This window comes from Miscanthus floridulus, chromosome 8 (assembly GCF_019320115.1).
Source record: "Miscanthus floridulus cultivar M001 chromosome 8, ASM1932011v1, whole genome shotgun sequence".
NCBI lineage: Eukaryota > Viridiplantae > Streptophyta > Magnoliopsida > Poales > Poaceae > Miscanthus > Miscanthus floridulus.
In genome coordinates, this window is record NC_089587.1 from 158,494,874 (window position 1) to 158,512,799 (window position 17,926).

Consider the following 17,926-nt stretch of genomic DNA (forward strand, 5'->3'; position numbering starts at 1 on the left):
CAAGAAAGCCAGGGGTTAAGCGAGAAGGTTTTAGAGAGGGGGAAATAGAGTTAGGACTTAGTTGTGATTCAGGAGAAGTGTGAGGTCTATTTTGCAAAAATGCCAGCGTGCGCGGGATTTCCTCTGCCGTGGGCCATCCTCGCGTCGGCCGCACCACGAGCCACTGTGCGGGAGAATTTGTTTTTCTTTTTTCATAAGGAATTAGAAATAGTTTTCTAATTTAATTTCTGAGCTGATCTTTGGTAAATCATATAAAATCATGTAGGTGTCCAAAAATTGTGAAATAAATTTGTTAGGTTCCTAAAATTGTGCTCTATTTGTTAGTGTATTTAGTTCATATATACAAGTTGATACTAGGGGCTATTAAATTATTTGAGAGTGCTCAATATTATTAGGTTAAATGTTGTAGGATTTTTTGTGGTAAATTGGTGATAGCTTTAGTCTTGAAATGTTTATGGTAGCTTCATTCTAATATTATGTGTTCACTGTAATTTTTGTAGCCTTAGAATAGACTAAGCATTAGGGTAGTTAAATGCTCTTTGTTTCAATATACATTAAATCATTAGTAGAAATAAAGATATATCCTTCATTTATAAAGCTAGGGGTTTGTTAGTTGAACCCAACACTTTGCTTGGTAAAGATGATAATTAGCTTGATACCTTAGTCATTAGAGCTAGCTTAGTAGCTTAGTATGCATATTCTTAGTTTAGGAGTTGCTATTGCTTAAATGTTAAGTGTTGCATCATCATCGCATGCATGTAGAGAAGGAGTTGGCGGAGATCGTGACCACTGGTGATCGCGAGTTCGAGGAGATCATCGAGGAGTACAAGGAGGAGATTCTCGTGCAGGAGGAGGTCCCAAAGCCACCACTAACGGACTCAGCTGACACCGCGCATGCCCAAGGCAAGCCCCAGTACATAACCCCTTATTTTTGGATAATCACTGTTTATATATGTTATGTGCATTTATGTTATAGGAATTTATGAAAACCACACATATAGATATAACTGTCATATGAGTCCTACTAGTATAGGTTCGAGTAGCTGTTATGCTTAGGTTTTCGGTAGCGTGAGTAACCTGTCGTTACTCACAATAGGTGATTATTATAATTACTCTCAGGATAAAATAATGAAAGGAAAAATGGAGATAGGGTAGGGATATGGTATGAGTATTGGTGGGTGTAACAGGTTGTGTCTCGTGGCCAACAGAGCTTAGTTTGGTTACAATGTTTTCTCTGTTCATGTCGATTAAGGACTGTCCATTGCTGTGGATCATATTCAGCTCATAGACTTATTATCCTGAGCACATACTTGCTTATGGGAGCGGGAAGGCTCGTTATGCTCTTATCGTGGGTTCTGGCTCTTTCTGGACCGACTGATTGGAGGCAGGGAAAGGTGGAGGTCTAAGCACCATACTGAGACCGGGTCTCAAGTGTGGGGGCTTAGAGTCCAAGTTTGGACGGGGACTGGACCCCATGACAGGAGTGGAATGAGTTGGTCTTGTTTGTGACTGGGGTACAAACATGGCGTGTGTTTCGGGGTACCCATCTGGGATACATTGGTTCACGAATCACCATTTCTATAGGACGGTACGACTTGGCTATGGTCTAGCACCATAGTAAGAACTAGAAGATGAAAGATGGTGAAATGGTTCTGATTGCTTAACCCTTGCTTGAAAGTAGAACAGGTGCTTACCTAGAATGGTTAGCTAATGAAGTAATCATGACTGCTAATAAAACTTGACTGTAGGGATGAACTATTAGTAATGCTTTTCACAAACAAAAAGAAAATAGCAAACCCATATTGCCTATCATATCCTTGAGAGTCAGGAAACTATTCCCACTAGTCGGGTAAGTCTTGCGAGTATATTATGTACTTAGGGTTTATTTTACCCTTGTTGAAGGTGCAGCTTGAGGAGTAGCTCTTATGTGAAGGATTCTTCTGGTGGGCATAGACAGATCCTTGTATCGTTTCTGCTAGATGTTTATTTTTATTCCGCTGTTTAATTATCACCTCTGAACTCTGGTATTGTAATAAATAATTTCTAAGAACTCTTGTTGTATGAAATGGACTAAGTATTGTAACCTCGTACTCATTATTGCATTCTGGATGTAAAACGTGGATTGTTTTGAGTTATCCCTTGGGGTGTTCTCGATGGAACTGACCGATGTAGCTCACTTTCGAGGTGCATAGTGTCTAGTGGAAGACGAGTGCCTCCAAAAGTGTGTTATTTCAGGCGGTTCTGCCACAGGTGGTATCAGAGCCAATAATGAGTCTACGAGTTTAAAAACTCTTTTCAAAACCTAAAATTGGACCAACAAAAGCTTTGTGAAAGGTAGGATGTGATAAATTACGTAAATAAGTATAAGCCCTAGTAATATGGTCTATCTAGGATAGTGGCACTGTTTTATCTAATCAATCTTCTGTAGGTACACTAACTTACGCTGTGTAAGAATTATTAGCTTACAGAAAGTGAGTGTGCGTTGTGTCAAAAATTATATATGAATGCCGCTATATTCTGGCTTGAGCGAATGAATAGGTCGATCCATGCATCATGAAAAGAGAATCTTGCTTAAACTAAACTCCCTCCACATGTATAATTTTGGGTAGTAAATTGATAGGATAATAAATAAAGAGAAATGCTTTAACTCTTAAGGAAAAGTTCTCGCTTGTAATCAGTTATTGGGCCTTATCATCTCTCTAGCCTTTTGTTTCTAAATATGGAGGCTTTGTCCCTAATGGTGGGTTCCTATCTATTTATAGATGAACCTGAGGTCTAGTCGTGGGAGCACCAGTGCTGTGACAGGCCATGGTCTTGGTGAAGACTAGGGCAAAAACGGTCATGGCGATGATAATGGCAATGCCAACGGGGAGAGCCACAAGGTCCCATTCCTTGGTCCTCCTCCTCCACCACCACCATTGCCTTCGATGACCCATGCCGAGATGATGGCTGAGATGATGGCTGCTCATTGTGAGTTAGCCCATGCCCTGGAGATGCTAGCATAGGCTATTGGTGGCTTCGCCCGTGGAGCCCCCGGTGGCAATGGAGGGAACGGGGGTGGTGTCCGCGGTCTTGAGAGGCCCTGTTCCTATTTGGAATTTTTGGGGACACACCCGCCCATGTTCACGCCGACTGCTGAGCCTCTAGATGTGGAGCATTGGCTTCGTATTCTAGAGTAGAAGTTTTAGCTGTTCAATGTGACTGATGAGCAGAAGGTGCGCTTTGCCGCACAACAGCTTCTAGGATCTACCAGTGCTTGATGGGACACTTTCAATGCCATGCAGCCTGTGGACCACCATGTGACTTGGCGGGAGTTTACCACTGCTTTCCGTTAGTACTATATTCCTGTTGGTTTGCTGAACAGGAAGTTGTCTGAGTTTCTGGAGCTGAAGCAAGGAAACATGACTGTGATGGAGTATGTGAACAAGTTCAACTATCTTGCATAGTATGTTGTACTCATGTGGATACTGATGAGAAGAAGATGGAACATTTTAATCGTGGTCTCTCTTGCATCTTGTAAGAGAAGCTATAAATAGGGGGCTATCAGACCTTTGGTGCTTTGATGAATGCTACCATTGCTATGGAGGGGCTTCAGCGTGATTCTCAGACTGAGTGGAAGCGTAAGTGGGTGATCATTGGACCTTCTAGTCACCCATAGTCTCAGAAGGTATAGGTTGTGAGAAGGGTGTCCTATCACTCTTCAGGTGGGCAATCATCTCGCCAGACTCAGCAGACTCACCAGGCACCTCCCACTTAGTACCGTACACCTACTCAGCAGGTGCAACAGCCTCAGGGACAACAAGTTCCGTGTCATCAGGGACATGGAAACAAGCCGGGTGCTTGTTTCATGTGTGGCAAGGAAGGCCACTATGCTCATGAGTGCCCCCAGAGCCAGCTTACTCAGTCTTCTCAGCCTTCAACCAACTCTCGTTTGGTCAAGAGGACTATCATCAGGAAGAAGGTGCCCATGAGTCACTCGGGACAGGTTAACTTCACTGAGGCTGAGGAGATCCCATAGGGAGAGCCTGTGATGGCTAGTATATTCACCATTGATTCCCACTCAGCATATGTATTATTTGATTTTGGTGCATCACATTCATTCATGAGTATGGGGTTTGCACAAAGGCATAATATATCTACTATGGCTATTCCTATTGCCTATAGAATCAGAACCCCGGGTGCGCAGTTGTGCATTAAAACTAGTAAGACTAGTGCTAGCAACTCACTCTTATCATCTCTTGTTCATGTTGTTGTCTAGGCAAGGCATAGATGCAATTTTGGGAATGAATTGGTTTAGAAATTATGGGGTAGTCCTGAACCTTAGGCAGAGAGTTGTTGAGTTGAAGCTTCCTTCTTCTGAGGATAGAATGTCTCTCCTTATGCCTTCAGTCTCCACCTTGCTAGTTGTTGCTCATACTGAAGCTTCTCCTGATCTTGCTTCTATTCCTATGGTTTGTGAGTTTCCGGATGTCTTTCCTGAAGATCTACCTAGGTTACCACCGGTTAGGGATGTGGAGTTTTCCATTGAGTTAGAACCTGGTACTGCTCCTATTTCATGGCGTCCTTACCACATGGTTCCAAAGGAACTAATAGAAAAGAAGAAGCAGCTAGAGGAATTGTTAGAGAAGGGATTCATCCATCCAAGTTCTTCACCATGGGGTTGTCTAGCTATTTTTGTGAAGAAGGACGACACTCTTCGGATGTGTGTGGATTATCGCCCTCTCAATGCAGTAACCATCAAGAACAAATATCCTTTACCTTGTATTGAAACTTTGTTCGATCAGTTGGCTAAGGCAAAAGTGTTTTCAAAGATTGATCTTCGTTCTGGGTATCACCAAATTAAGATCCAACCACAAGATATACTAAAGATAGCTTTCTCTACTAGGTATGGGCGTTATGAATACCTAGTCATGTCTTTTGGTCTCACCAATGCTCCTGCATTCTTCATGTATCTCATGAACTCAGTCTTTATGCCATATTGAAATGTCAATGGGGACTTGATGAGGACATCACTCCTTTGGATGTACCCGCTGATCCTCCAATCGTCATGCAAGGTCCAATGACCCGAGCTCGAATGCGTCAACTCAATTTAGAGGTGAGCTCGTTCTTAAGCGATCCTTTTCATACTTTTGAGAATAGACTACTACCTAATGATGTTATGTTGCTTAGGAACATTGGAGAGGGTCATGAGGGACTTAGAGAAAGTAGTGGAGGTGATGATGACCAGCAAGGACGTCCAACAGAAATCGAAGGCCCGGTCCAACATGATTTCGAGTCTGTCTCGGCCTCTAGGACCAGTCTGCCTTAAACTAGTCACCTAGGATGCATCCGGACTCCGTTTTCGACGATCCACATATGGTTGGAAAGCTAATTTGATAAGGAAGCTAATCCAATTGGTCTCACATAAAAATCTCTTCAGAATCCATGGAAATTGTCAAAACAAGTCAGCATCCATAATCTATCTAGGTGTTGCGTCACCGTATTTGGTCCAATGGGTCGTGTATCGTCTTTGAGCCCGTTAAGGGGGGCATCTAGGGTAGGCGATGACCCTAAGACCTTTATAATCATACACTGCCACCGTCATTAGGTTTTGGGTTTTGCTTAGATTAATCTGTCAAGAATAGTTTCACCGTTCATCGGTTTGTGAGACCCCAACATCGTGAGATTAATCATTCATCTACAATTTGGATGTTCTCTTTCTTATTCTTGCTTGTGTTCTTCGTTGCATAGGCAGGGATTAGCCTTCTTGGCGAGGTCAACCAGATCCATGTCTCAGTTGATAACCAGAGGAGTTGTGGTGCTAAGATTGCAGGGTTCGATCTTTCGATCTAAAGCCGGATCAGTGTGTCATTCTCCGCCACAACGATAGTTACCTTTACCTGACGAAAGATCAGGATCCCCACCCCCATCAAGTGGTAATCAGAGCTAAGGTATACCATCAGGTTCACATTTATCCCCTAGTTTTGAGTGTTTCGCATTCATCCCATAGTCTAGTGCCATACTCGTTTTTTCCCTGTCCTACAATCTTTCACGCCATAGTCTTTGCATATTTCAGTTTTAGAGTTCGTCGTGTTGAGTTTGTATCCTAGTAAAGGTCTTGTTGCTGGTTAGATCTATATAGAAAAAGGGCCTTGCAATCTCGGTACCACTGCCTCACAGGTATCACGAATCAGTCGCCTGGTTGTACTGCCCACTGCTTGTGTTGGTAAGAACTTTGTAAGAGCTTGGTAAGACGCTTCCACTTGCTGTGAAAAGTGACACCACTGCAACCACATAGTCATTTGGTAGGGATAACTTTCACTGTTTGTTCCTATTTTTGTGTTTACAATGGCAGGAGGTGATCAGACTGGTGATAATAGCCCCAAGGATTTCAACGAGTGTGTCAGCCAAGAGCAACTGCAAGCTGCTATAGATAATGCCCAAAAAGGATGAATGAGGCCATCAGGAAGGCTGTCACTGACGTACTCACTGAACTCAACATTGGCAACAACATGGAGAGATTGGACAAACAAATTTCCACGCTAACTGACAAAATTACTGAGTTGGAAACCTTGGTGGCGATCAACAATGATGTATCTGGCAGCAACAACGATGGTCTCTTGCTAGAAGACACGATGCATGATGCCACTAGGAACATAGATCGAGCAGCCTTCTGACAAGCAAGATTACAATGACGTCTTCACCGCAACACGATAGGTATGGGTGGTGTCCACCACCATCAAGGTAATAATTATCGTGTGCCCGATGATCCTTATGCTAAGATTAAGTTCACAATACCTTCTTTTTTGGGTCATTATGATACTGCGGGATATCTTGATTGGGAGATGACAGTAGAACAAAAGTTTAGTGCCCACCTTGTGCCTGAGCATCATAGAGTTCGACAAGCTACTAGTGAGTTTAAGGACTTTACCATTATTTGGTGGAATGGGCTAGCTGCACAGGATGCTTTACCTAGAATGTGGGAAGAACTTAAGATAGCTATACGTGATCATTTTGTTCCTCCTTCTTATCATAGAGACTTGCGTAAGAAATTGATGCATTTAGAACAAGGAGAGAAATCTGTACAGGATTACTACAGTGAGCTCCAAAAGGGATTGATGCGTTGTAGTGTTGTGGAGGGGAACAAAGATTCCATTTGTCATTTCTATTTAGGTTTGAGGCACGAGATTCAGGACATTATTGATTATAAAGAATTTAACACTGTCAACCAGTTGTTTTAGTTTGCTATGCTTGCAGAAAAGGAATTGTAGGGGCATGAACAGTAGAGCAAGAGCAAGGTCAGCACCACATACACGCCACGCTCGGCACCATCTTCAGGGCTGACCAAGCCAACCACTTTTCAGGCACCTCCACCAGCGAGCAAGTGACCAGTAGCCTCTGGAGTTACCGCTACACCTAAGGCACCTCCCGCACGACCTTCAGATTTAGGTAAAAATTCTTTGCAGGTGCCTATCAAGAGTGCCTCATCTGTTGCATCGATGGGACACACTTTGGGCATTCAGTGCCACCGCTGCCATGGCATTGACCATGTGAAGAAGGACTGTCCAAGTCAGTGGGCATACATTGCTATAGAAGATGGTTACATCAGCACCTCTGATATTGAGGATGAAGAAGACCAAGATACAGATGAGGAGGACGGCGAAGTCCTTGGTGACGAGGCCACGGCGGCCTATAGGAGCATCATTGTACAACAGGTGCTCAGCTCACAAATACAGCAACCTGAGAAGCTACAACACCATAACTTGTTCTAGATTTTCTTTGTCATCAGCAACCGTCGAGCACGTGTCATTATTGATGGAGGTAGCTATAATAATTTGGTGAGTTCTGATTTGGTCAAGATGCTTGTCTTGACCACATGCCTGCACCCACATCCATACCATATTCAGTGGTTAAATGATTCTGGAAAAGCAAAGGTAACACAAACTTGTAGAGTTTTATTTTCCATTAGTTTTTATGCTGATTCTGTTGATTGTGATGTGGTACCTATGCAAGTTTGTTCACTCTTATTGGGTCATCCTTGGGAACATGATAATGATGCTACACACCATGGTAGAAGTAATAAATACACTTTTGTGCATAAAGGAAAGAAAATTACTTTGGTACCTTTGACTCCTGCTCAAATTGTACAAGCTGATAGTGAACGCGTTGCTAGTTTGAATGATGTTCAATCTGAAAATCAGCAAGTTACTAATTCTATTCTCCCACCTAGAAAGGATAAGTCTACATCTATTTCTAAGGCTGAGGGGATTAAATTGAAGGGTGGTGTTATGCTTGCAACAAAATGTGACTTTGCTGAAATTTCTGATGATGATATTTGCTATGCTTTGGTATGCAAACAAGCTATGTTTTCCCTTGATGATATTGTTAGTTCGGTGCCTTCTGCTATCACTAACCTTTTGCAGGAGTATGAGGAAATTTTTCCAGATGAGATTCCCTCGGGGCTGCCACCTATGAGAGGGATAGAGCATCAAATCGATTTGATTCCAGGAGCAACCTTGCCCAACCGTGCTGCCTAACGAACCAATCCCGAGGAGACTAAGGAAATTCAGCGGCAAGTCCGAGACCTTTTGGACCGCGGGTATGTATGTGAAAGCCTTAGTCCTTGTGCCATTCCTGTACTTTTGGTTCCTAAGAAAGATGGAACTTGGTGTATGTGTGTTGATTGTAGAGCCATCAATAATATTACTAAGCGGTATCGTCATCCTATTTCTAGGCTAGACGACATGCTTGATGAGTTGTGTGGTTCTATAATTTTCACGAAGATTGACTTGCGAAGTGGCTACCACCAAATTAGAATGAAACTTGGAGATGAATGGAAAATCGCGTTTAAAACCAAATTTGGGTTGTATGAGTGGTTAGTAATGCCTTTTGGTTTGACAAATGCACCTAGCACTTTCATGCGCTTAATGAATGAGGTTTTAAGAGCTTTTATTGGTCGTTTTGTGGTAGTTTACTTTGATGATATATTGATTTACAACAAGTCTTTTGTTGAACATATGGATCACTTACGTGCTGTTTTTAATGCTTTACGTGATGCACGATTATTTGGTAACCTTGAGAAGTGCATCTTTTGCATGGATCGAGTTTCTTTTCTTGGCTATGTTGTAACTCCATAGGGAATTGAGGTGGACGAGATGAAAATTGAAGCCATAAAGAGCTGGCCAGTTCCCCAAACCATCACACAGGTGAGGAGTTTTCTTGGTCTTGTAGGATTCTACCACCGCTTCATCAAAGATTTCAGCACCATTGCTGCCACATTGCATGAGTTGATGAAGAAAGGGGTGGTGTTTCATTGGGGAAAGGCACATGAGGAGTCCTTTGACACTTTGAAGGACAAGCTCACACACGCACCATTGCTACAACTTCCAAACTTTGGTAAGACTTTTGAGCTAGAATGTGATGCTAGTGGAGTTGGCATTAGGAGTGTTTTGATGCAAGATGGTAAACCCATTGCTTACTTTAGTGAAAAATTGCATGGCCCTATTCTAAATTATTCCACGTATGATAAGGAATTGTATGCACTTGTTCGTTCTTTAGAGACGTGGCATCATTATTTATGGCCTAAAGAATTTGTTATTTATTCTGATCATGAATCGCTTAAGTATCTTTGTTCTCAACATAATCTGAATCATAGGCATGCTAAATGGGTTGAATTTATTGAATCTTTTCCTTATATTATCAAACACAAGAAAGGGAAGGATAATGTGATTACTGATGCTTTGTCTAGATGATATAACTTGCTGTCCCAACTTGATTGTCGGATTTTTGGGCTTGAATCAATAAAAGAACAATATGCGCTTGATCCTGATTTAAGGAAGTGTTGCTGAATTGTAGAGAGGGACGTACATGGAATAAGTTTATGATCAATGATGGGTTTTTGTTTAGAGCTAACCGCCTATGCATTCTAGTTGGCTCCGTTCGTCTTTTGTTGTTGCAGGAGGCACATGGAGGCGGATTGATGGGACATTTTGGTGCCAAGAAGATACAGGAGGTGCTGTCCACACAATTCTTTTGGCCAAGGATGAGGCGAGATGTAGAACAGTACATGGCTCGGTGCGCTACATGTCAAAAAGCTAAGCCGTGGTTGAACCCGCATGGTTTGTATATGCCTCTTCCTGTTCCTTCTACTCCTTGGGCTGATATATCTATGGATTTTGTGTTGGGTTTTGCCAAGGACTAAGAGGGGGAGGGATAGTATTTTTGTGGTGGTTGATCGTTTTTCTAAGATGGCATATTTTATTCCTTGTCATAAGAGCGATGATGCTATTCATATTGTTGACCTTTTCTTTCAAGAAATCGTTCGCTTGCATGGTATGCCTTCTACTATTGTTTCAGATCGCGATACAAAATTCTTGAGTCATTTTTACCGCACTTTGTGGAATAAATTGGGGACCAAGCTGCTGTTTTCTACAACATGTCATCCCCAAACTAATGGGCAAACTGAGGTAGTGAATCGAACATTGTCCACCATGTTGAGAGCAATTTTAAAGCGCAATTTGAAGATGTGGGAAGAGTGTTTGCCGCATGTGGAGTTTGCATATAACAGGGCGGAACACTCCACCACCAAGGTAAGTCCCTTTCAGGTAGTGTATGGTTTTAACCCCCGTGCTCCTATTGATCTTTTGCCTTTACCTACCACTGAAAGAACACAGTGATGCTAGAGAGCGTGTTGATTTCATTCGTAAGTTGCACGAAACAACTAAAGCAAATATTGAAAGAATGAATGAAAAGTATAGAATTGCTGGTAGTAAAGGTAGAAAAGAAATTAAACTTGAATCGGGTGATTTGGTTTGGTTACATTTGAGAAAAGATAGATTTCCTGAGTAGCGTAAGTCTAAATTAATGCCAAGAGTAGCTTGTCCTTATAAGATAATTGAGAAAATAAATGATAATGCCTACAAACTTGAGTTGCCACCCGAGTTCAGGGTTAGTCCCACCTTTAACATTGCAGATTTGAAGCCTTATTTGGGAGAAGAAGATGAGCTTGAGTCGAGGATGACTCAGTTTCAAGAGGGGGAGGATGATGAGGACATCACTCCTTTGGATGTACCCACTGATCCTCCAACCGTCATGCAAGGTCCAATGACCCGAGCTCGAATGCGTCAACTCAATTTAGAGGTGAGCTCGTTCTTAAGCGATCATTTTCATACTTTTGAGAATAGACTACTATCTAATGATGTTATCTTGCTTAGGAACATTGGAGAGGGTCATGAGGGACTTAGAGGAAGAGGTGGAGGCGATGATGACCAGCAAGGATGTCCAACAGAAACCGGAGGCCTGGTCCAACATGATTTCGAGTCTGCCTCGGCCTCCAGGACCAGTCTGCCTTAAACTGGTCACCTAGGACGAATCCGGACTCCGTTTTTTACTATCCACATATGGTTGGAAAGCTAATTTGATAAGGAAGTCAATCCAAGTGGTCTCACATCAAAAGATCTTCAGAATCTATAAGAATTGTCGAAACAAGTTAGTGTCCAAAATCTGTCTAGGTGTTGCATCACCATATTTGGTCCAATGGGCCGTGTATCGTCTTTGAGCCCGTTTGGGGGCACGTCCAGGGTAGGTGATGACCCTAAGACCTTTATATTCATACACCGCCACCATCATTAGGTTTTGGGTTTTGCTTAGATTAATCTGTCAAGAACAGTTTCACCGTTCATCGGTTTGTGAGACCCCAACTTCGTGAGATTAATCATTCATCTGCAATTTGGTTGTTTTCTTTCTTTTTCTTGCTTGTGTTCTTCATTGCACAGGCAGGGATTAGCCTTCTTGGCGAGGTCAACTGGATCCGTGTTTTGGTTGATAACCAGAGGAGTTGTGGTGCTAAGATTGCAGGGTTTGATCTTTCGATTTGAAGCCGGATCGATGTGTCATTCTCCGCCACAACGATAGTTAGCTTTACCTAACGGAAGATCGGGATCCCCGTCCCCATTAGGAATTCCCCGTCGGGGGTTACTGCCCCATCCCTATCCCTATGGTGGCAAATTTCCCCCATCCCCATCCCCGTGAAGGCTCATGGGGAGCACTTCTTCCCCATCCTCATCTCTGCTCAAGGATTTAATCCCTGCGGGGATCCCCATCCCCGCATCACCAGTATACATGACAACAAAATAGGCACTTAGCAAAGCAAGATAATAGATTTCAAATTCACCATCAATGCATCACCAACTTGGAATCCAACATAGTTTGCTTGGCACAACAACACAAAAGTAGCACCATAAGTTTACAAGTTCATGGGCTCATCACAAATAGGCATTACAACACAAAATGACAAGTTCATAACAATCTTGGAAGCAAACACTAAGGAGTGATACAATAGCCCAGCAGCAGCCAACTCTTGTCTTTAAAGTTCAAACAAGTGATAGTCCCTATATCCAACAACCAGCAAAATAAATACAATTAGTCAAGTATGAGTCAACAAAGAGACTAAAGTATTTATCAATTTCAGTTTTACACTTTACCTCAATCACATCTTGGATATCTTGAAGACAACTCCAAAAGCTAGCAGTTTCAACATTGTCTTCACCTACAAAAAAGCATTAGAAGAATTAATTTAGAACCATGACACTTGTAGAATGTATGGAGTATATCACAAATGGGACAACACAAGTACCTTGGTATTTGTTTCACAGCCAGTTCTATGAACACATTAAAGCCTCCAGGAATATCTGAATTAAGCCTACTGCGGTGCTCACTAAGAACACGTCCACTAGTGCCAAATGTAGATTCAGATGCAACTATACTAACTGGGATGGCAAATATATCTCATGCTACCTTCCTCAATATGGGATAGCATGTCCCAGCTACCTTCCACAAATCAAGAATCTTGAAGTTTTCTATCTCAATTGGAACCAACTCATCTTCCAAGTACCTTTATAGCTCTGATTTGAATCTAAATGTTGTTGGCCTTCTACTAGCAACACGTGCACTGATTATAGACAATACACCCGAACTGGAAAGTGGAGGAGCTGAGGATTCTGTATTATCTTCATCCTCTTCCACTTCATACTCCTTCATCAAATCATACAGAGAGTTTCTAATCTCAGTAACTCTCTCTGTACACTCTTCATGTGAGTGACCAGTGAGGGTTTCAATGAACCCAAGGAGGAAGTCGATCTTAAACCAAAAATCTAAAATGGTGGCAAATCCCATTGGTCCTTAAATCTCCTTCCAATACTTATTAAACTTCTCATTCATTTCAAACGCTATTTTCTTTATAATGGGATTGCCACATACACTCCATTTTCTGATTTACTCTTTAACCACACAGATTTTAAGAAGATGAATATTGGCTGTCACATAATTTGTCCTAGAAAATACTACTGTAATATCATTAAACAACTTGAGTCTACCAACTACCTCTCTACAAAAATCCCATTCTTCCTCACTAGGTGCACAATCATACAACTTGTCAACAATTGATGCACGACTAAAAATAGTTTTGTAAGGCATTGCAATGCTAAGCATCTTGAAGGTAGAGTTCCACCTAGTCTTGCAATCAAGGCCTAACTTGTGTTCCAATTTTACTTTGACATGTTTAGCAATTTCTTCAAATTTCTCTATTCTTTTAGGTGTGGTTGTCCAATAGGCAACACTCTCATGAATTTTTGCAATTGAATCCTTTCTCACCTCTAAACCATCCCTCACAATCAAGTTTAGAATATGGGCAGCACAACACATATGCAACAGTTTTCCATCCAACATTAGCTTTGATTTGCCTATCTTCTTGACAAGTTCAGGGATTACCTTATCATTAGTGCTACAGTTATCAAGAGTCAAAGTCGAGATCTTTTCATCTAAGTTCCACTCCACCAATGCTTCATAGAGCACTTCACTGATAACTTCAGCTATGTGTGGAGCTAGGACATAGATAAACCTGCAAATACATGACAACAACAATATTTTATCAAGGCAATAAACTGAATATGATGGCAGCAAGAAATAAAATCAATTTTTGATGAAATACCTCATGATAATGTCTCTAAGTGCCCATGAATCATCAATGAAATGAGCTGTAATAGCCATGTACCCTCTTCTTTGGTTATCTGAGGTCCACAAGTCAGTAGTAATAGCAACTCTTGACTTAGTTCTAGCCATGTAGGATAGTGCCTTTTTCTTTTCTTCCACATATGTATTCATAATATCCTTCCTAAAAATTATAGCAAGAAAAGGTAAAAAATTTAGAATAAAACTTTAGTGCAAACACACACAAAAATGACAGCTAGGTAGTGCCAAATATTACCTAATAGTGTTTCTAGTCATCATCTTGAATAATGGTTGTAGTGCACTCACAAACCTTCAAAAGCTAGCATGGTCAACAATACATAAAGGATACTCATGCAGTATAATCATGGCAGCAAGCTCCTTCCTAGCAACTTCTGGATCAAATGTGTAATTCTCCACTAATATTTTCCCTCCTTCTTTGGAACCGAACCTCAAGGCTGATTGTTCAAGTGTCTTCTGCTGACCCTTCAGCTTGATCTTTTTAAGTGTGTAGATTTTCAAATGATCATGTAGATGCCTTGTCCCATTTGTGCTTTTCCCTCCAAGCTACTTGTGGCAATGAAGGCATTGAGCCTTCACAATACCACAGACTTTGACCTTCTTGAAATCATTCCAAACAACAGAAGTCAGCTTTCTCTTAGTGCCAAACTCCATGTCTTTGGGCTCATCATCATCAATTTGTATCGGCTCAAAATCATTAACAGATTCAGTTTGTGGTGGAAGTGATTGTGAATCTTGTTGGCTGCTACTCCCGTTGCCTTGAGTTGAATTAGTAACTCTGACAATTAACAAATAAATATGAATGAAATCTACGACAATATATGAAATATGCAAACATAAATAAAATGCACAAAAACATGTTGCAATAATCTAAAGCTCAGAGCATAGAATATAAATATGAACATTGTAGCATACTATGTAAATCATTACACACACATACATTCAATAATAATCTAAAGTTTTAACTAAAGGATTTAGAACCAAGGATTTTAGCTGCATTCATTCATAATTCATAACCATGGAATATAGTTTACACATGCAAAAATGTTAATATAAACAAGCTAATAAGAGAAGAAGGTTAGCGAGATTAAAACTGACCACATGGATTTTAGTAGTCGGAGGCCACCGTCGATTGATGCTTCTAGAGCGGTCAGAGCAGGAGCTCCTTCAATTGCAAGACGGCTTGGCATCTTGGTCGTGGACTTTTTCATTTGAAGCTTTGGAGGTCGTCCCTTTGCAGAAGCGACAATGGCTGCAGCAGGCACCAACATGGCGGATCTAGTAGCCGGCATAGCATTTGGTGGCCAATCCAAATCCATGGCATCCCTTCACGAGGACCACTGGACGTGGGTTAGTGAGTGAACAAGAATGATGCAGGCACGTAGCCATAGCCCATACCCCGCCTATGCCCCATAGGCAAAATCTCGAGGGAGGACTAAGACACACTTGTGCAAAGTGCAGGAGTGCAGGCTACATGGAGTCTTAGTTTCTCACCTTACTTCATCACCGTCCGAGCTTGGAGGCGGGGAGGGCGAAGCCATGGTGGCTAGTGGTGAAGGCTGTGCGAGTGCATCTCCTGTGATGCTCTGCAGGCGGTGCGGCCCTAGTGGTGTGGATCCAACGGTGAGCTGCTAGAGAGGCACGAGCGTGACCGTGAGAAGCAGCTACAATCTAGCTAGTCCCCATCTCTGGTGAGCATATGGTCCTCTTTCCCATCTCCGATGACTGCAAGTGGTCGGCTGCTAAAGGTGGAGTGGTCATGGCACTGGGTCTGCATCTCTGCGAGTCGTGACTCACGACAGGGAGCGGGAGCGGCGGCTGGGGGGGAGGGGATTGGGAACGAATGGAAAGGATAAGGTTAGGGTTACAAATTGCCTTATATATGTACGCAGGAATTGGACCTTCTCAGATGGGCCTTAAACATTTTGGGTCCCCGCGAGAAATAGGGACGGGGGCATGTATACCATCTCCGCCTCCGTCATACCCAATGGGGATGATTTTTTCCCCATTTAATTCCCCATGGGGAGAAGATTTGTACCATCCCTGTCCCCTAATGGGTGAATTCCCCATGGGGAATCAGGGAACGGGCCCTGTTGACATTTTAATGCCGGAGTTGGACAAGTTTGTAGTGGTGTTCATTGATGACATATTGATATATTCTAAGAACAATGAAGAGCATGCACAACATCTTTGGATAGTACTGACTCGGTTAAGAGAACACAAGCTGTATGCCAAATTCAGCATGTGAGTTTTGGTTGAATTGAGTGTAGTTTTTGGGACATGTCCTAACACCTAAAGGCATCTCTGTGGATCATGGCAAGTGCATGACGTGTTAAATTGGAAATCTCCAAAGTTAGTGCATTAGATTAATTAGTTCCTTGGTCTTACTGGGTATTATCGATGCTTCATCCTTGGTTTTTCCAAAATAGCTCAACCAATGACCAAGTTGCTCCAAAAGGATGTCAAGTTTGTATGGAGTCTGACTTGTGAAGAAGCTTTCCAAATGAAAGCTCTAGTTTGGTTTTGGTGAATTGATGAAACCCTAAGTGCTAACCTAGTTTATCAAGTGATCATGAGATAGGTAGCACACTTCAAGTAGAGAAGCTAATGAAGATCATAGCATGACAATGGTGATGGCATGGCGATGATCAAGGGCTTAAACTTGAAACGAAGAAAGAGAAAAACAACAAGCTCAAGGCAAAGGTATAACTTGTAGGAGCTATTTTGTTTTGGTGATCAAGACACTTAGAGAGTGTGATCACATTTAGGTTTGATAGCCGTACTATTAAGAGGAGTGAAACTCGTATCGAGATGCGGTTATCAAAGTGCCACTAGATGCTCTAACTCATTGCATATGCATTTAGGATCTAGTGGAGTGCTAACACCCTTGAAAATGTTTGTGAAAATATGCTAACACATGTGCACAAGGTGAAACACTTGGTGGTTGGCACATTGGAGCAAGGGTGAAGAAGTTAGAAGTGAAAACGAGTTGGTCGCGAAGACGCTGGCGTCGGTCAACTGACCGAACGCTGGGTCTAAAAGCACCGGACGCTGGCAGCGTGCGTCCGGTCGAACTGATCGGTCGACACAGTACCTAGGGTATTAAACCGAACGTTGGTCTACGTCCGGTCAAGGTGGGCCGGACGCGTCCGGTCGAAGAAATACGCCTTAGGGAGCTTACTGTACTCGATCGGACGCTGGGGCTTTAGCGTCCGGTCAGTTTTGCTGGTGCGTCCGGTCAGCTTCATAGCCGTTGACATCTAACGAACAGCATTTGAAGCTGGTGATGCATGGCGTCCATAGGGCGACCGGACACTGAGGAGCTGCGTCCAGTCAGTTGGACCGGTGCATCCGGTCGGCCCGTGTTATGCCCAGTGAAGGGGCATAACGGCTCTATTCCATGGGGGCTTCTATTTAAGCCCCATGGCCGGCTGTAGCTCATATCTTTGGCCATTTTCATTGACATAGCAACCTTGTGAGCTAAGCCAAAGTCCTCCCACTCATCTCCATCATTGATTCATCATCATAGTGAGATTGGGAGTGATCCAAGTGCATTGCTTGAGTGATTGCATCTAGAGGCACTTGGTGTTCGTGTTTCGCTGTGGATTTCGCTTGTTACTCTTGGTGGTTGCCGCCACCTAGACGGATTGGTGCAGCGAGGATCATTGAGCGAAGGGTGGTGATTATCTCCGGCTCCGATCGTGGTGATTGTGAGGGGTTCTTGACCTTTCCCCGGCGGAGAGCCAAAAGGTACTCTAGTGGATTGCTCATGGCTTGTGTGATCCTCATCTTGTGTTGGTTGTGCGGCACCCTATTGAGGGTTTGGCGTGTGAAGCCAATTAGCGCGTGAACCTCCAAGTGAGTGAATCGCCACAACAAGGACTTGCTTGCCGGCAAGCAAGTGAACCTCGGTAAAAATCAT